The sequence below is a fragment of the Rhincodon typus genome, chromosome 17, assembly GCF_021869965.1.
Source record: "Rhincodon typus isolate 14 chromosome 17, sRhiTyp1.1, whole genome shotgun sequence".
Classification (NCBI taxonomy): domain Eukaryota; kingdom Metazoa; phylum Chordata; class Chondrichthyes; order Orectolobiformes; family Rhincodontidae; genus Rhincodon; species Rhincodon typus.
In genome coordinates this window covers 24563530-24584171 of record NC_063348.1, presented here as the reverse complement: position 1 = coordinate 24584171, position 20642 = coordinate 24563530, and positions in this window count along the sequence as shown.

The window sequence follows — 20642 nt, the reverse complement described above, 5'->3', positions numbered from 1 at the left end:
GACATGTCCATCCTGGGCCTCCTGCAGTGCCACAACGATGCCACCTGAAGGTTGCAGGAACAGCAACTCATATTCCGCTTGGGAACCCTGCAGCCCAATGGTATCAATGTGGATTTCACAAGTTTCAAAATCTCCCCTCCCCCTACCGCATCCCAAAACCAGTCCAGCTTGTCCCTGCCTCCCTAACCTGTTCTTCCTCCCACCTATCCCCTCCTCCCACCTCAAGCCGCACCTCCATCTCCTACCGACCAACCTCATCCCGCCCCCTTGACCTGTCCGTCCTCCCTGGACTGACCTATCCCCTTCCTAACTCCCTACCTACACTCACCTTTACTGGCTCCATCCCCGCCTCTTCGACCTGTTTGTTTCCTCTCCACCTATCCTCTCCTCTATCCCTCTTCTATCCTCCTCCCACTCTCTCCCTATTTATTTCAAAACCCCCTTCCCCTCCCCCTTTTCTGATGAAGGGTCTCGGCCCGAAACGTCAGCCTCTCTGCTCCTATGATGCTGCTTGGCCTGCTGTGTTCATCCAGCCCTGCACCTTGTTGTCTCGGATTCTCCAGCATCTGCAGTTCCTACTATCACTGTTACATACCATGTTTGTAAGATTCTTGTGATACTTTTGGGTGTCTGTATAAAAAAGAACTATTCTCTTTTATTGAATATGTTTAGATATATTAGCATTGTCTAGTTAAGAAGCTGAAAGACTTGAATTGGAAATACTTCCTTTCTCACAAACACCTTTTGAAAGATTGATCATGTCTGTGGCATAGGCTATACTGAATACATACTGGCTTCTATTTTGGTTAGATGACAGATTCGGAGAAAGCTCACAACGAAGAGTTTGGCTTGCAAACCACTTTTGCTGAGCAACTCTTAAAGCATTGGGTATGGCAATAAAGGTGAAGTTCCACTGGGGCCAGGAAATTGCCTAATTGTGCATGAAGAAATGGTAGAGATCTATAGGCCTAAGACCAAACAAAGAGAGGACTCACTACTGACTTTATTACATTGTTTACATTTCTCTGCCTAGCTGCATATGAGGAAATAAGTGTAATAATACCTCTAAAACTCTAAAGAAAGGAATGAAACTGGATGGACCACCTGACATTGACCTGAGAACTAGAAATGATAATGGCAAACCTATCCCAGTCGATCGTGCAAAGTCTACCTGACCAAACTTGAAGGCATATGCCAAAAGTGAGAGAGCTGACTCATAGACTTAGCAAGCAACAACAAGGGGTCCAGGCAATGTTGAGGACTCCTAGAGCAACTCCCTCCTGATTGTACTGCAACCTCTGGTGGTTCTGTACTGGCAATGGGACTTGACTTACCCAGCGATGATGATGGTAGTGTCAGACATTGTCTATAAGATCCGATTCTGTGAATTTGACTAGGTCAGGTGGCAGCATTTTCAGCACATGTTATCTCCAGCCTGTAGGTTCTTTAACTTGATTATAAAATCCCACTGGATACTGAGAAGCCACTCTATTAGACTGGGTGACTGTATTTATGGACATTTGAAGCAATTTAGTCCTTGGAGGAGCTTCGTACTCATGCTCACAGAATCAGACTTGATAGTCAATGTCTGACACTACCATCGTCATCACTATGTATGCCATTTCCCATTGCCAGTACAGAACTACCAGAGGTTGCAGTGCAATCAGGAGGGAGTTGCTCTAGGAGTCCTCAACATTGTCTGGACCCCTTGAAGTTTCATGGCATCATGTGAAATATGGACAAGGAAATGTCCTGCTGATTACCACTCACTGCCTCCCAACCTCAGCTAATGAATTGAGTTTCTTTGTATTGAACACAGTTTAGAGGGTGCTCTGATGGTGGCAAAGTCACAGAATGTGTGCTCTAGGTGGAAGACTTCAATGCCTATCACCAAGAGTGGCTTTGGCAGCACTACGTGACTGAGCTCGGTGAGTCTTCAAGGACGTGGTTGCTAGACTCAGTCTGCAGCAGGTTGTGAGCCAACCAACGAGAGACACTCATTCTTGACCTTGTCCTCATCAATCTAGCTGTTACAGATGCATCTGTCCATATCATTAACAGTGGGAGTGACCACCACACAGTTATTATGAAAATGAGGTCCTGCCTTTTCATTGAAGATGCCCTCCATAGAGTTGGTAGCACTACCATCATGCTGAATGATCCATGTGTGTACTGCAAAGTGCCTGATGTGGCAGATGTCTCCTATGGTGATTTGGAAGAATGCAGTGACATGACAACATTGTGCTGCACTAACTGTCACTACTATAGGAAATGCCATATCAAAACCAGATGATGTCTGCAGATCATTGAGCAGCAGATGGCACAACTCTGTGCCAGCCTGGCTTGTGAAATAGAAGCAGCATAAATAGAACTCTGCTGACGTACCCAGTTGTAGGATTGGGTGACTGATTGCCATGGTCAATATGCAATTGAAGTTTCCAGCATCTGTACTGGCTGATCCTTTGCAAGCTGCCCCTCCTCATTTCAATTGCACAGCACGTTTGGAATCTCAAAATAAATATCTATCCTCTGTCATTGTTGGGTGCCTTGTCCAGGCCAGCAGTGACCAAGAACAACGAAAAGAGCTATCAAGAGCAAAGCTCATAACAAAAACAAATGCCTTCTCAAAAAAGACAAATGTTGCATTAGCCTAATTGCAGGCAAATAAACATAAAAATGTCCGAACAAAACAGCAGAAAAGCTTATCTTCTGTTGTTAAGATCACTTCTGAAGCTGTCAAACTCAAGAAGACTGAGTTTTGAAGCAAGAAAGTTATTTAAACGTTCATGACATTGCTGAACTTGATAACTGGAGGTGAATTTTTGCTACCTAGATAGGCAGCTCAAGTCAGGAAATTTGCTGCTATGGATTGACATTGAGTTGACAATAGGTGCCATAAGTTGCCACGGGGCTGCATGGTGCCGTGAGTTGGCATGGAAGGGTCACGGGTCAGATTTTTTGAATTAGCCTTTCAAAAGGTTCCAAATTTAGACTATGATTCATGACTGCTCTGATTAGCCATGAACCACAAATCATGGAGAAGCTGAGGACAGTTCATGAAAATTGGACCATTTTTTACAATGGAACCCCACAATGGAACTGATCGGGATGGGAATCCAAGGTTCAGACTTGCAACTAGCACTCTTATCCATGCTGATGAAAATTTGGGCTGCTGGGAATGGGCAAAGGAATCCTGGTATCAATAGCCACCATGTTTGAGTATTCAAATTCAGCAAAAATCCTGGCTTAGTTTCAACACTTGAGTATCATGAAAAATCAAAGACTCTGAGATTGTTTGCTCTTGAGGGGAGGGGAAACTAAGGGGCGATAGTATTCAGGTATTCTAAATTGTGAAGGAAAATCTAGTAATAAAGCCAAGATTGTGACCTCCTATAGAGGCAGAGAAAATGGGCTCAAACATAGAAAAAAGTGCATCAGTACCTTAAATATCACTAATTTATCAATAACTAGCCATTGCATGCGATAGATTGCTCAGAACATACTGGGACAGACAGGATGGAAAATGTAATGGGAGAATTGAGCAGATGTTTGACAAAATAGACGATTGAGAAGCTTTGGCTCTGGGGCATGAGTCTTTTATGCCTTCCTTTGTTTTTATGGAATATGAGCACATCTAGCAATTTGCTTCTATTTTAGAGTGAATATAATGGATATAATAAATTGTATACGCTACTCGGGATTTACATTTTATGTTATCTATTCCCAGGCGGGAAGCTGACAGATTACATTCAATTTTCTGAAGGAACAAGAGGGTAACCTTATAAGCTCATAAACTATGTTGTAGAAAAGAAATGGAAATGGTTAATTTAATTGACCTCATGTCATGGAAGGATCAGCTCTCAGGTGAGAGATTTATCAATGTGGATTTTCTTATTGAAATATCCAATCCAGTCATCGGAGACTATACAGCATTCTGTCAAATTGTCATGAGGAAAAACGAAAATAGGTGCAAATACAATCATGCAATGATTCCTAAAATGTATCAAGTTGAAAGTTTAAAGCGAGAAGCCCATTGATGATATATGGAAGTTCCTGCAACTTGAAAAATCTTCATATATTAATCACCTGATATGAACAAATCAATGTAGCCTTTTGCTGTGAATCTAGCAGCATCTGTTGCAAAATTTTTCAATATTGTCTTCAGCTATCTCACCAAGTTGCCTCACTCAGAGATAGTAAGAACTGCTGATGCTGGAGTCTGAGATAACACAGTGTGGAGCTGGAGGAACACAGCAGGCCAGGCAGCATCAGAGGAGCAGGAAAGCTGACGTTTTGGGTCGGGACCCTTCTTCAGAAATGGGGGAGGGGAAAGGGGCTCTGAAATAAATAGAGAGGTGGGGGGCGGTGATAGCAAGTGGATAGTGGACCGGATAGGTGGGAAATAAGACGGACAGGTCAAGGATGCAGGGTTGAAGCTAGTAAAGGTGAGTGTAGCTAGGTGGTGGTGGGGATTGGTCAGTGAGATGGGAGGAGTGGATAGTTGGGAGAGAAGGCAGACAGGTCAATGAGGCAGGGATGAGAGGGGTGTTGGTCTTGGGATGAGGTTGGGGTGGGGAGATTTTGTAGCTAGTAAAGTCCACATTGAGACCATTGGGTTGTAGACTTCCAAGGCAGAATACACAACGATGCCACCCGGAAACTGGAGGAACAGCACCTCATATTTCACCCGACCCGAAACGTTAGCTTTCCTGTTCCTCTGATGCTGCCTGGCCTCCTGTGTTCCTTCAGCTCCACACAGTGTTATCATCAAGTTGTCTCATTTTTATGGTCGGTTATTCTTACTTTGATGATGGATTTTTCTGTCACTTTGGATGAGTGTTCAGCAAAATAAGGCTATTTACATTGTAGCTTGATGTCGTCTCATGTGACGTCAGTTCAAATCTCCATCTATATAAGTGATTACAATGTCAGAAGATGGATTGAGGCGTTGGCTTTGCACCATGCTCACTTTTCCTGAACACCCTTCACTCTATTCTCCTGAATTGTCAAAATCACCTGATGACAGAGACATTTCCATTTGGGTCTGTCCAATGTTATTTCTTCACATATATTGAGATTAATCTTTCAGGCTCTGAGGTTGGCTTTCAGGTTGTCTTTGTGTCTCATTTTTGGTTGTCTGATGTTGTGGGTTCCTGTGTTCAGTTAGCTGCAGAACTGCCGCTAGTAGGCAGGAATCTTCCATGTGACTGACCCGGAGGAGCGGAAGTCTGATGAACATGCTTTTAGTGCCAGTTATGCAGCACTTTACAAGAAATTTTATGTTGAGGGTATTGTTTTATCATCTGATTTTATAAATAGATCTCAGAAATGCTTCTAGTTGCTAAATATGGTGCTGGTATGTTGACAAAAACTCATGCCCGTAAAAAAGTGATCTAAGAACCAATGCAAAGTAGAATTTGATCTTTATTCTGAGGCAACCTCCATGCTCTTTCTAAACTGCAAATGAGCCTGCTAAACACTGAACTTCGTTTTGATAGACAATAGTTCATTTTTTCGTCCAATGTAGTGTTATTTGTCATTGTTGTCAAACCAATCTTGGGGGTTCTGTTTAACAAATCGTGGGTTACAGAGCCATAGGTAACATCTTTTATTTCGTTTCTAAGAATCTTCAATGGCAGTATTGCCTTTGGGATATAACTAATTCCTATGGTGAGTTTGTGTTCTAGTTTTGTCTCTTAGTCTTGTTTTTAGGAACAGTTGCATTAATCAGCTTTTGTGGTTGACTGTATGTCAAAGTGACTTAGATTTTTTCTTCGAAGGTACAATGTCTTGACAAGTTGACCATCAGACCAGCATTATGAAGTGAGAGTGGATACAGTGTAAGTCTTGGAGATCTATTTGTCATAGATTTAAATAATCCAGCATGTGCCAACATTTGGATCTGGGGTGCATCCATTTTCGTTCAGTTTATCTGTTTGCTAGAAGACTGCAGGCAGAATCAGATGAGAAATCTGGTGATTCATTTCTCAAAAGCAGGACCATCTTGCTTCATCTTTAATACTTTTGTCAGTCTCCTTGACAGTTGTCATTTTATTAACTTATAAAAGAGAAGTGAAAGCAAGAAAAGCAGCCAAGAACATAAAAAGAGTACAGAAACAGAATATGGGATTAAAAGAGAGAGATTGAGTGAAACTGGACTACAGGTCTAATCAAAGACAACAAGGTGCAGGACTGGATGAACACAGCAGGGCAAGCAGCATCATAGGAGCAGAAAGGCTGACGTTTCGGGCCCAGACCCTTCATCAGAAAAGGGGGAGGGGAAGGGGGTTCTGAAATAAATAGGGAGAGAGTGGGAGGCGGATAGAAGATGGATAGAGGAGAGGATAGGTGGAGAGGAAACAAACAGGTCGAAGAGGCGGGAATGGGGCCAGTAAAGGTGAGTGTAGGTGGGAATTAGGGAGGGGATAGGTCAGTCCAGGGAGGACGGACAGGTAAAGGGGGCGGGATGAGGTTAGTCGGTAGGAGATGGGGGTGCAGCTTGAGGTGGGAGGAGGAGATAGGTGGGAGGAAGAACAGGTTAGGGAGGCGGGGACGAGCTGGATTGGTTTTGGGATGCGGTAGGGAGAGGGGGGATTTTGAAGCTTGTGAAATCCACATTGATACCATTGGGCTGCAGGGTTCCCAAGCGGAATATGAGTTGCTGTTCCTGCAACCTTTGGATGGCATCATTGTGGCACTGCAGGAGGCCCAGGATGGACATGTCATCTGAGGAATGGGAGGGGGAGTTGAAATGGTTCGTGACTGGGAGGTGCAGTTGTTTATTGCGAACCGAGCGTAGGTGTTCTGCAAAGCGGTCCCTGAGCCTCCACTTGGTTTCCCCGATGTAGAAGAAGCCACAACGGGTACAGCGGATGCAGTATACCACATTGGCAGATGTGCAGGTGAACTAATCAACATGTTTTCATGAGCTCCAACAATAAAATCTTCATCCAAGTCCAATGTTTTATCATTCAGATCGTACAAAACATATAAGTAACACCATAGGAATCTGTTCAACTACAACTTGAAAGTCATGAGTGAATAAATGGAACAAAAACAGAAATAGTAACGAAGAGTTACTGAGCTCAAAATTGGAACTCTGCTTTTCTCCTACAGATGCTACCTGACCTGCTGAGCTTCACCAGCAATTTCTGTTTCTGTTTCAGATCTCCAGCATCCACTTCTTTCTTTTAATAAATGGAACTGCCTGCTGCTTTTTTGCCAGTGTCAACTCCTTTGTCCATAGTTATAATGATAACTCACGTTACTGTAATTGCAGGCCTCTAATACCAGAATCTTTGCAGCACACCTTCTACCTAATCTGCCAGATCTCATGGCACTCATAGTGATGTAGACCCTGACCTTGATCATAACACCTGGGTTTCACTGACTTAAAAGTTGGACCCTTTGCAAGAAATTCTACCTCAACAATGCAGAGTAACAGCCAGCATTGCCATAAGAATGTCCATGACCTTCCCTGTATCAGCAAAGTAAGTGCTACACTCTTCTCTTTGTGACACTCTTGTCTTTGTTAACACCAAAGCTCATGTTCTGCCACTATTACTATTGCCTGCAATATCTTCCCTTACCTTTCTGTCCTCTGTGTCTTGCTGATGCCAGTGGGATGGCCATAACTCCTGTAGAGAAATGTGCTGCTTCACTAGAAGACATGTCCTCAACCTCTGAGGACAAGAGAACACATACCATACAGGATGCATTGGCAAGGCTACCTCAAGAACATGCCCCTCCAAATACCTCAAGGGAAATGTTAAAAGTAAAGTTTGGGAGCACAAACCAGTGAGCATAACCTCACAGCCCCATAGCTGGCCAAGGAAGAAATGCCCCAGGTCGCTGGAAATCCAAGGGTTGCTGGAGACGAGGCACCTGCTCAACAGAAGAGGACCCTGTGTGTCAACAACCAAGGACTTCATCAGAATACACAGGGAGGAACAGGAGTGGCAGACAGGTATGTGGGATATCATGACCCTCATTGCTCAGAAACCACAGTAGTGCAGTAGCTTATGTATCATTTAGCTCAGTGATTTCAAAACTTTTCAATATCAAGGCGCCCTTCAATGACACAAACAATTCCATGGCGTACACACACAATTGTTTCAGCTCAATTAATTTGACTGTCCCCATATGCGCAGTATTGAGTTTACACCCATGGAATATTATCGGAGTCTAAATATGCACAACTTTGGAGGCCTCCCCTGCACACTCAATAGGGCCAATGGTGTCAGCAAATGCTGCTCTCAGTAATAGACACCAAGGCGCTAGAGGATATCAGAAGCACAGACAAAGGTAAGGCAGCACACATCTCACCTTATCACAGCACATCAGTTGAAAACCACTCGTCTAGCTGCCTCAGTAGAGAGTTTGGCAGCTGCTATGGAGACCAAGGTCCAGCAGCTTTAGCATCTGCTGGACACGGGCGTGCACCTCCAGTTGATTGCCCCACCCACTGGGGTGAGGTCCCAAACATCCAGATCCCTTTCTCATTAGCTCTTCCTGTGAACTCCCCAGGCTTTACATCTTCCCTGGTCTCCACCAAATCTATCTGTATGAGTCTGTACCTATCCACATTGCCACAGCCCTACCCCAGCCCCTGGCATATGAGGTGACCATGCCGGGTGTGATCGTATATTGTTCCCCTCATGAAGCCACGGTTCAGCAGACCATGGACAGACCGTATCCACATCTGCCCAGTGCATCCATGCTTTACTGTATTCTGCCCCTACCTTACAATTACAGTAGACCCTTTCATAATTGTGATCCCTCCTTGCCCACAACCTGCAGCTCCCAATCCCCATGAATAAGTTCTCAAGGCTCTTTGGCAGCGCAACTGTGAATTTATACTCCAACCCACTTTCCCCTAATTTCCCTGGATGGGCCTGACAGACTCACCATGGCCTACCCCTTGAGTCACCCTAACTAGGGACTGCCCGGGCCAAGAAGCGATCAGTCCTCTGACTGCTGTCTATATCTCCCCGACTAAGCTAGCGCTACCCCGTGGACTGGCTGCTATGGAGCCACAGGACTCAGTGTGAGTCACCTCCCAAACTGCAGAGGCAAGGAGCCCTGACCAAGGACACCCCAGCTGAATGCCTAACTGTGGCCAATCTCCTGCACTTACTAGAATCTGCCCTTGACTTACTGTGTAGGGATCCCCTGACTGATGGGTACCTCCATGAGTTCAGTGAAGATTAGTCCCCTCAGATTTTGAGACATGGCTGCTTGCTTACTAACATGCATCATGTTTACCACATAACATAGTGCAGACATGGGATTGACATAGCACACTGCTGTACAACGATATGTACATCCCTTTGATGAGAGGCTGCTGAGCTGCAATGCAATCTGCCTGGTCATGTGATTGTGCTAATAGGCATGGTAGGGCAGGGCAAGGTTAGGCAGGGAAAGGCAGATAGGCAGTGAGCATCAAAGTCACTAAGAGAGCAAGCACTAAGAGACCAAGTAAAAATCCCTTTGATGCAGCCTGATCCACCTATGAGATGGGTTCCTTTTCCTGCTTGCAAAGTGTCCATCCAGCAGCTTTTCAATTCTAGTTGCTGTGCATCCTGCAGTGCAGGTTTGTACTTCCAAAGTGTGCTGCAAGTGGATTGGAGAGATGCCATTGAGGATCCTGAGAGGATGGCAATGGATGCCAGTATCCAAGGGCAAGGAGTGTGTACAGCTGGTGCCTATGGATCATATCCTGAGATGCTGCTGCATGGTGACCAACATGGTGGCTCTTCATAGCCAGTGGTGAGCTAACATCATCAAGTACTTATTCTGACTTCCATGTTGAGAGTTCTGAATGTCTGGTTTGCTCGCTGCAGGTCACAGGCTAAGAAGCTGCACATTATTCAGGCAAGATGTGCAATTAATAAGGTCAGTAACAAATGATAATCCTCCTTAGTATTCGCTGCTGCCTAGCAAGAATCTCACCTCAGCAACTGCAATTTAGTTAAAAGATGCAGTAAGTTGTTTGCACCATCGTGATAGCCCTCGCTGGTCTTCACTTGTGATTCTTCAACCTTCCTCACCATAGCTGACATCATTTTGGTCCCTATTAAGATTCCATCCAATTATCCAACAGAACTGGAAAAAGTTATCAATTCAATCTGAGAACGCACAAAGACAGAAAACATTTGGAAGCTTCTTTCACCTGCCCCTGTGTGATATCACTTTTGGAAGAGCATAGTACTGGATGTCAGACTTGTCTGTAAATCTATAGCCAATAGTAAATATAACTGCATGTGGCTGACATAAAAGGCTATAAGTCAGCCTAAAAAATTTACATCTGAAAAATAATCAATGTTAGATCAAATCTTTTTGTATTGGAAGTAGAATAAACTAGCTTACATCTCTCTGATGAAGATGAAGATTTTACACTGAGATTACATTGGCTGAATAAGCTTTGTGTCCCATCAGCGCTGTTAATAATGTGAACATCTGTTCAAAATATTCCACTGACCCCAGTTCCAGGATTTGGCGCAGCGTAAATAATCTTCCAGTCACTGACCATTTTAACTCATCTGCTCCCCCGACGCCCCCTCTGACATGCCTATTCTTGCCCTCCTCCAGTGTCGCAATGAATCAGATCGCAAATTTGAGGAACGACACCTTATCTTCTGCCTGGGCACCCTGCAGCCCAGAGGACATAATATTGAGTTCTCTAATTTCAAATCACCTTCCCAACCAACACCTGGCTCCCTTTCCAGGCCCACCCTTCCCTTCCGTTTCACTTACTGACCTTCCTTCCAGCTACCAACTGGATTCATCCCTCCCATCGACTAACCAGGTCATACCTACCACCAGTGTTCACCTATCACCACCATTCCCGAACCTCCCCCACCTTTCTCTTTATCTGCAGCTCCCCCTACCCCACATCCAGTCCTGAAGAAGAATAATACCCAAAATATTGTCATCTCTTTTCCTCCAGATGTTACCTGGCTTGCTGTGTTCTTCCAGCCTCCTGTTTGTCTACCGTAAAAAAAAAGACAGTTAGGTAGGAGTTTCTTACTGTCAAATTTTATAAGTCATGGTGGAACTGCCAGAGTTTCTATCCCTTACTGCACTCCTCCCAAGTCCTGGATTACCTTTGCTGCTTTAGTTCACTCTGCTTTGTTGAAATGGAAAGGATAGGGCAAGTTTTAAGTTGTCATTGTGCAAGCTGTTCATACTTTAAAATCTGTTTGCTGACTTTGATGATTTAGGTTAAAGATCCCCCAAACACTATTTAAAGCAAAAGAGGGAGTTTTCTTGATGAAATAATTAATGTCACCTAAGAAATCAAAGCAGATGAACTAATCAGCGATTTTGATACTCTATGTAGTACCTTGTTGAACACAATGACTTCAATACTTCTAACAATTATAAACACCCAATATAATTTATTCTACATTTAACATTTTGGGATATCTCTGAAATATATAAGATACAGAATAAATGGGAAGGTTTTATTTCCCCCATTGTGTCTGCCAGAAGGAGTGAAATATCAGAGATTTGAAATCAGCTGAAGAAATTATTGCTGGTGTGGGTCAGACATGAATGAGATCTCTACAGGGAATAGCACAAGGGAGGAGAGTTTTTAAAATGAACAGTTGTGGCTGGAAACAGCCCACATAATTTAAAAAATTAGAAAGCTTATCATCTTTTGTTAAGAATTAACTGCTACTTTCTCTTCCCTTTACTAAATAAAATGGAAACTGTACCATTCAAAATTTATGCGCTATAATATGCTGTCATGGTATTTACTCTATTACTATAGCATATGCTTGAAATTCTAAGGGAATGTTATAAACTGGACAGATATCATGGAGCAATGGAGAGAAAGATGCCTAAAATGCCACCATGATATACACATAGATATGTTTTCATGTTTTTTCTTTGTATGTGCAAATATGGGGGGGATTTGTTCACATTCATGTTAGATATACTAGAAATATTTTGGTCGAGATTAGTGGCTAATATTCTGAATGAAATAGTGGCAATTTTACTTTTGATATTTTTATTAAGTTATTCAGAGGTCTAGTAAACTGAATAACTGAATTTTAAAGATTAAAGTCTCGATTTGAATGTTGCTTGTTTGACAGAAAAAGGGATATGATTTGCAAGAAAACTCTATCAAAATAAAAAACATGAAATTTAGAAATATCTTTACAACTCATAGGTGGAAGCATCTACTCAATTGTGGTAAAAACAAAGAACATAGTTGTACCTGTATTTCTCGTTTGCTATTGAACTCTCTGTTTTACCTGTCAGTGGGGAAAATACATACTGACCTTGTATTTTTTCTTAAGATATTTGTTATGATATAATGTAGTAATACTGAGCTGACTGTTTTATTAGTTAGGATGACAGAAGACAAGTCATTTTATACTGCAAAACTCATAATATTTTGTGACCTTACTTCCTTAAAGAAGTTCCACAAATCTTTATGTTGTTGTGTATTTAACCCTTGTTCTCCTGGCAGTGTGTATTTTTTTAATCATTAAATATATCTCTGCATTTTATAGTTATAAAGTTTCCAGTTTTATGTGTTATCTGTTCATATTTCCATTGTCGGCTCTTGCCAGTAATGATGTCTTTTGTGCATAAGGAAGTGCTAATCTGAATAATTGCTCTTCAATGGCCACCCCCATATCTGTAACATACTTTCATTTTCCTTAGATGTTCTGTTGTAAACACCATATGGAAATCTAAATGAAGACAGTTAAGTTCATATAATATTCAAGATTAAGGATCAAACCTCACTGTTTTGGAAAGGAGTTCAGTATTGTGCTGTTAATGTAACATTACTAAGTTTTAAGTTTGCTGTTGTTTTCAGCAATTAGCTAAGGACTGTCAAACGTTCAGCAATTTCATTTACATTTCAACAAGAATCTGGGTTAATTGAAGATACACATTAGGAAATTGAGGCCTGTTAATCTATAGTATTGCATTTTCCTGTGTTTTCTATCAACCTCCAGACTGTTGTCATCATCAACCTTTATGTGGCAGCCAATGTTTCTACATGCCAACCAACAAATCTGTAAAAGCTGACAATCTGATACAGCTGCAAAAAAAAGCTGACAATGTGCATTGCGAACCAGTCCTGAATAAAATGCAAGACCACTTGAAAATTGAATTACAGAATTAATATGTATTTAAATATGAATTTTGAGATAGTTCTGTCTTAGCTCAGCAACATGAAGCAATATGTAAGCCAGTAACAACTAGAAATCTCAAGTGCAGAGCAATACAGAATGCACAAAATGCATGAGGTACAGTACTCTGAAAGATACGATAAAAACAGAAAACACGAAATACATGAAGTATGGTGCTCTGAAGGACAGGATTAGAAAAATCTTTAGGTGTATTGCTTCTGGATTGCCACACAGATAACCAGCCCTGGTTGAATGCATGATGAAGGGATTCTGCAGGACCAGGGTAGGAAACATTATTTGGCAAAGCAGAATAGAATTGTAATGATTGGAACCCAGTGGATCTTATTCACTGTGAGATACTTGATTGGGATTGTTAACCTGGGCCAATTAGGGAGCCCTGGCTGACATATATAAACAGGGGATGCGGAGAGTCTCCTCACTTCAGAGATTGACTCCGAACCACATGGTCACTGTACAGTGTACTGTGCACTTGTAAATAAAGGGTGATTTGGTGACAGGATACCGGCCTCTGTGCAGTTATTTCAATGGCAATGGGAGAAAAGAGTACATGCCTGAAGAACATACATTTGCAACAGTCGTCTTTGGAGTTATGGTAAGTGACTTGTTCAATCCTGCTGAAGATTGGGCCCAGTAATTGGAAAGAATGCAATTTTTTTTACAGGCACATGACATTGGGGCAGATGAAAAGCAATGAGTAATCATTCTGATTGTTTGCCAACCTGCAGCATTTTCATTTATTAGGGGCTTAACTTTCCCAAAGGCACAAAATCTATCAAGAGTTGATGGATTTGGCTGAAGAATATTATGAGCCCAAACCTCCTCTAATTCTGAGATGCTATTGCTTTTATTCGGCTGTTCAAGAACCAGGGCAATCCGTAATGGGATTTTTGACAAGGTTAGGACAACTGGCAGAAGCATGTGAGAACTTGTAGGCCAGTATCCAGGTGAGTGCACATCTTGGAAAGTCCCACCTACAGCTGGGTAGAACAGTTAAATTGCTTAGCAACGTCCAAATCAGAACCAATCAAAATAAATGTCTGATTAAATGGTCATCTGTTTCTCATGGAGCTTGATACCGGTGCAACTATTTTAGTGGTTGCAGAACCCACCTTTAACAAGATTCGATCTAGACTCTAACCTTCAAGTTTGCACAAGACCTTGGCCAGATTGAGAACATCCATTGGGCAACTGTTACAGATTGACAGTACAACTTGGTTCCGGTCTCCAATGAGAAGCAGTTAGTGCAGTTACCACTGATTGTGTCTGAGTCCGAGTCAGCAGAACCGGACCTAGGGCAAAAACGTCCAAGGAGAAACTACCAGAGAAAGACCAGGCCTACATCCCCGGACTTAGTGGGGGAGGGATGTAGTAATTGGAACCAGATGGATTTTACCGACTATGAGATCCTTGATTGGGGTTGTTAACCTGAGTCAATCAGAGAACCCTGGCTGACAGATATAAACAGGAGATTCAGACAGTCTTCTGACTTAAGGGACTGACTCCACACTGACTGGTCACAGTCAGTGTTCTGCGCACATGTAAATGAAGGATGAGCTGGTGATGGGAAACCAGCCGCTGTGCAGTTATTTCAAGAATATAGGCACGTATTTAAAGAACAAATATAACCTATATGACAGGATTGGCAAGTATAATAAGCAACCACATGGACACAAAGGAGAATTAGGCACTAATTTATTGATTTTTTTTGCGTAGAGGGAAGTGGGAGGGAGACTGAAGTTTGGAATGTGGTCTCCTGACTCTTGAGACTATTGATAGCATCCATTCCAGGACTTGTTGGCCAATGAAGGCATGCTCATAACATGGCCACAGAGGTCGATTTGTCAATCTGCAAATTCTTCCACTATGCCAGTGGCACATGGTGAGAGCTGGAAAGACTCCTGGTCAACATGCTTGATGCTAAGTGGCAGCCTGCAAGCTCCAAAAAACAGACTTAAGCATGTCTTTTGTCTGCATCATGCAGCTCCAGGTTGGGAAGTCTTCTAAATTTAATCGGATTTGGGATTTAACTGAACAGTGTTCTATTTGGTTATTAATTATTGATTTCTGACATATCTGAAACAATCACAAGATGACTTGTCCATTCAGAGAGATTCTGTTGTTTCTTAAGTGCTTCCAAGGCTTTCGTTTCCACCACTCTACCTAGAAGCGTATTTTTCATGTTTATCTCTCCTTGTGTGGAGAACAGTTTAGAAGAACAATGAAATTTTAGAATCTTAATTTTCTTAATTTTCCACACTGTTAAGTAAGCTTGAAGATTTGCATTCCTTTGTTGAAACTCCTGCTGCTTAAAGTAATATCCTAGATTAATTCTTTTTTTCTAACCATTTTGCAAACTCCTCAGATGCTGACTGTAGCTCCAAAATCCAATTTATCCAGTTTATCTTTCAGTCTCCTGACACTGGAAATTAGCATCAATGTCCTTGCATTGGTTCCAGGAGTGGAATATCTGTCTTGTATTTGGCAGCCAGGACTGGATGCACAAGTTGATGTCAGCCTCACTAGAGCACTCCAAAGAACGATCTTACCTCCACTGATACATTCTATTGGTTTGACTATATGATCCAATATTCTGTTAATTCATTTACTCATCATTTACCTACATGTGATGTCAAAGTGACTACTTTGCATTCAGAATTTGAATACAAGGGCTCTTGTGGTGCAGTGGTAGTGTCCCTGCCTCTGAGTCAAGAGGCCTGTGTTCAAGTTCCATCTGCTCCAGGGGTGTATAATAACGTGTCAGCACAGGTTGATTAGAAAGTATCTTGAGCATTTGAATGTAAATGAATAAATTGGAGGTAGCTGTGGTCCCAGCAAAAAAACCAGGAAACTCCCTTTTTAGTACTTTCCCAAATATTCACTGAACTCTTCTAATGATTCTCACTGTTTTGTACACGTTGAGTATCTGCTGATGCATTTGCAGGTCTTACCCTGAATCCTAAAAGCTATGCTTAATTAAGACTCTTTCCGCCACAACTTTGAGAGTCAAGGTACTTTACAGTCCACTTGAGTTGTTCTTTCCTCAAAGAAGTCGAAGCGTTCGTCAGACAAGACCTTCCCGCTCTGAACACATGCTGACTGCTACTAGTAGCCACAGAACAAAACATGTAAGAGCTGAATTTTTTTTACTTTTTTTTGGAGACAAATCATCTTTGGTTGCGATTCATGGCAGCCAGTTCATAATGGCCTCTGTCGACTTTCCTCACAAAATTGTCTGCTCTTCAGCTCAACATTTACGCAACTGGCCTTAATGGTGCTTAGCTCATTGGTGCCATATTTAAACTCCTGATTCCCAGCAGTTCACACTGCAAGCAGGGAAGTCCCTCTGTTTGACTGACACCGCTGAGGAAATAGCCCAGAAAAGGAAGCTGACACCCCATTTTACAGATAGCAACTTGAAAGTGACGGTGGACAAAGTGCTTGAGAGAAAGGTAGTGCTGTTTCTTTCAGGCTGCCAAATGGGGCCATGCCAGCAAATGCACCCAGCCTGGATAGAGATAGCAGCCTGGGTCAGTGCAGCCTCCAGTGTCAAATGTAATGTCTACCAGTGCAGGAAGAAGGTTAATGACCTTTTGTGCGACTGAAGAACAAGTGCCACCATTTTATCTCTGCTACTTTACACACACTGGGCCATCACCACTCAATCTAACTCTGCCACTGCTCACATCTCTCACCATGGCTCAAGAACTGCAACTGTTACTATTACATATAACATGCCCACTTAATGGCCTTTGCTTGGCACTTCACCCATACCATGTAGAGATGAACAATATTTAGTCTTCAAAACTTTTCTTTCCTTGACATGTGTGTAGAGGCTGCTCATCTTTCACAGTGGTATGGCTTCACCAGATCAGACAGCAGACATCCTACATCAGACAATTTAAAGGGGCAAGTGAACATAAATTTACAAAGAGGTAACCTCATTTGTAATGATATTTTTCCTGTGCCACACATTTGACCTCAGAATCTTTCTTTTATCTGTCCCTCCCACCATGTCTAACTGCAGTCTTGACTTCCACTGCTGGGAGATGCCTGCTTTGTGGTTGGTCCTGTGGTTTTGAAGACTTCAGGCCTAGAAGACCCAAGACTTTTGAGAGTTTCCTGCCCAGATGCAAGCTGAGACTGCTGCAGGATCACAGGCAGGGGGCAGGTGGAGGGGCTAGGTACCACTGGAGTGACCCGAGGATAAACTTCTGAGGGTCTGTGTGATGTTTTGCTTCACTTTGAGCACTTGCTGGGTACCATCCTGTGTCCCTGAGAAGAAGGGGCACTTGGAATGAGGATGAGGTCTCCCAGCCTCCTCTCACCGTGCATTTAATGCTGAGCACCCACGGCTTGTCTGATGGAGTGCAAGTCTGTGCACACACTTGGCAGACACTGTGTGTGCTGGGCCTGGCTATCCATGGCGATCACCAACCTGTCCGTGGAGCCAGCCAATTCCCGCAGGCCAGATCTAGCGCAGTTTTGATTAGATAAGTTGACTCCTCTAGTCTTCAATTCCACTTTCCAGCTCCCTCTGGTGATCTTGACTGTGCTGTTTAGTGATGTTATTAATGGCCATGAACAGTGGCTCATCTGCCCGGGACTGAGCTGGTGTCTGATCTCCAGCAGTGGCAACATTCAGTGAGAACGATCAAACACCACAGTGTGACGGCCAGTTTCTGGCTTGCAGCATCGAAAGTGGTCTGCAGCTTGGCTTTAAATACGGTGGTAGATGTGTGTACACCAGAAATTCACATCTGCCTCTCTGACTACTCAATTCCTTGGAAAAAGTGCCCAACAATCTCATTCCGTATTAATGGGGTGAAGAGTGGCAGATTACGTGGCAAAAATCGCTCTGGTCTGTGGTGCAGCAGGCACCATGAAATTCATTTAACTGTAAATGTAAATTTTCTACCCTAAGTTTTAATGGAATGAAACCTATGCATCTACCAGCAAATCTTTGGCATCTTCAAGCTGTCTGTCATTTGTCTGGACAGATTCAAAGATGCAACTCATAAATAAAATAGAAAATAGGATAGTAGCAGGAATCAGCCCTTTGATCCTTTTCCACCGTTCATTATGATCATAGCTGATTATCCAATTCAATAACCTGTTCCTGACTTTCCCCATCTCTTTGATCCTTTTAGCCCCAAGTGCTGTATCCGACTCCTTCTTGAAATCATACAGTGATGAAATCATACATAGCCTCAATTGCTAGCCATGGTAGCAAATTCCATGCGCTCACTACTCTCTTTGAGAAGGAATTTCTCCTTGTCTCAGGTTTACCCCATATTCTTTGACTGTGACTAGCTGCTGTGACATTCCGCACACAGTAGTCAATGTCAGCATGTGATTCATGTCATTGACATCCAGTTCCTGAAGTTGCTGCTGAGCACAGTCCTCAGAGGCCCACATAGCAAATAAGAAACTTAGAGGGAATGCTGCATATGACAAAATAAAAAGCGAAAGAACTGTGGATGCTGTAAATAAGGAACAAAAAGACAAGTTGCTGGAAAAGCTCAGCAGGTCCAGCAGCATCTGTGAAGAAAAATCACAGTTAACATTTTCAGTCTGGTGACCCTTCCTCAGAATTGATGGTAGCGAGGAAAATGTCGGTATATATGCAGGTGATAGGGTGGGGGGAGGGGGTAAAGAGTAAATTAAGGTGAGGATAGAGAGAAGAACAGTTGTACAGACAAAGGAATTGATAACGATCTGGCTAGGAGGGTGAATAGTTATTAATAGAGACTGTAAGTGGCTAACAATAGGGAGTGTGTAATGGCAGGCTATTTGATAACAAGGCCTGGTGTGTGGGGTAGGGGGCTAGGACATGGGAGAATTCAGGCCATAAAATTATTGAACTCAATATTGACAGAGGGCTGCAGGGTCCCCAAGCGGGAAATGAGGTGTTGTTCTTCTAGCTTGTGCTGAGCTTCGCTAGAACACTGCAGCAAGCCCGAGACAGAGATGCTGGCCAGGGAACAGGGTGGTGTGTTAAAGTGGCAGACAGCTGGAAACTCAGCGTCCTTTTTGTGGGCAGAATGTAGGTGTTCTGCAAAGTGGTCGCCTAGTCTGCTGTTCATTTCCTCAATGTAGAGGAGATCATATTGTGAGCAGTGAATGCAGTAGACTAGATTGTGGGAAGTACAGGTAAAGCACTGCTTCACCTGGAAGGTATGTTTGGGACCGTGGATACTGGAGAGGGAGGAGGTTAATGGACAGGTATTACACCTTTGGAGATTGCAAGGGAAGGTGCTGTAGGTCTGTGAGGTGGGGTGGGGGGGGGTGGTGGTTGTGCATGCAGGTGTTGGGAGTGGACCAGCGTGTCCCAGAGGGAATGGTTCCTGCAGAAGGTGGACAAGGGAGGGGAGGGGAAAATGTATCTGGTGGTGGCATCTCGCTGGAAGTAGCAGAAATGGTGGCTAATGATCTTCTGGATGTGGATGCTGGTGGGATGGTAGGTAAGGACAAGGGGAGCCCTATCGCTGTTGCGGGAGGGAAGAGGGAGGGTGAGGGCAGAAGTGCAGGAGATGGGTCAGACCCAGTTGAGGGCCCCGTTGATAATGGTGCAGGGAAATCCTTGGTTGAGGAAGAAGCTGGACATTTCAGAGGCTCCCCTGTCGAAGTTGGCCTCATTTGGAATATATGCAATGAAGACGGAGGAACTGAGAGATTGGAATGGAGTCTTTACAGGAAGCAGGATGCGAGGATGTATAGTCCAGGTAGCTGTGGCAGTCAATGCATTTATAGTGGATATTAGTGACCAGTCTGTCCCCAGAAAGTCGAGGAAGGGAAGGGAGGAGTCAGAGATAGACCAGGTGAAAGTGAGGGCAGGGTGGAAATGAAATCGATGAACTTTTCCAACTCTGGACGAGAGTGGGAAACAGCACTGATGATATCATCGATATATTGGAGAAGGAGTTGGGGGTAGGGGCCGGAATAGGACTGGAACAAGGAATGTTACATGTACCCCACAAAGAAACAGGCGTAACTGGGGCCCATGCTGGTATCCATGGCCTGAAGATAACAAGAGGAGTTAAAAGTAAAGTTGTTGAGGGTGAGGATGAGCTCAGCCCAGTGGAGGAGGGTGGTGGTAGATGGGAAGGGTTCAGGTCTTTGCTCCAGGAAGAAGTGGGGAGCCCTTAGACTATCCTGGTGGGAAATGAACGTGTAAAGGGATTGCACATCCATGGTAAGAAGGAGGTGGCTGGAACCTGCAAACTGGAAATTCTGAAACTGGCGTAAAGTGACAGAGGAATCACAGATGTACATGGGCAGGGACTGGACCGGGGAGAAAAGACCGAGTCAAGGTAGGAAGAGATGAAGTCTGTGGAGTAGGAGCAGGCTGAGACAATGAATCTGCCCAGGCAGTCCTGTTTGTGGATTTTTGGAAGAAGGTAGGAACGAGCTGTGTAGGCTGGGGGACTATCAGCTTGGAGGCAGTGGAGTGGGGGACAGGACCAGATG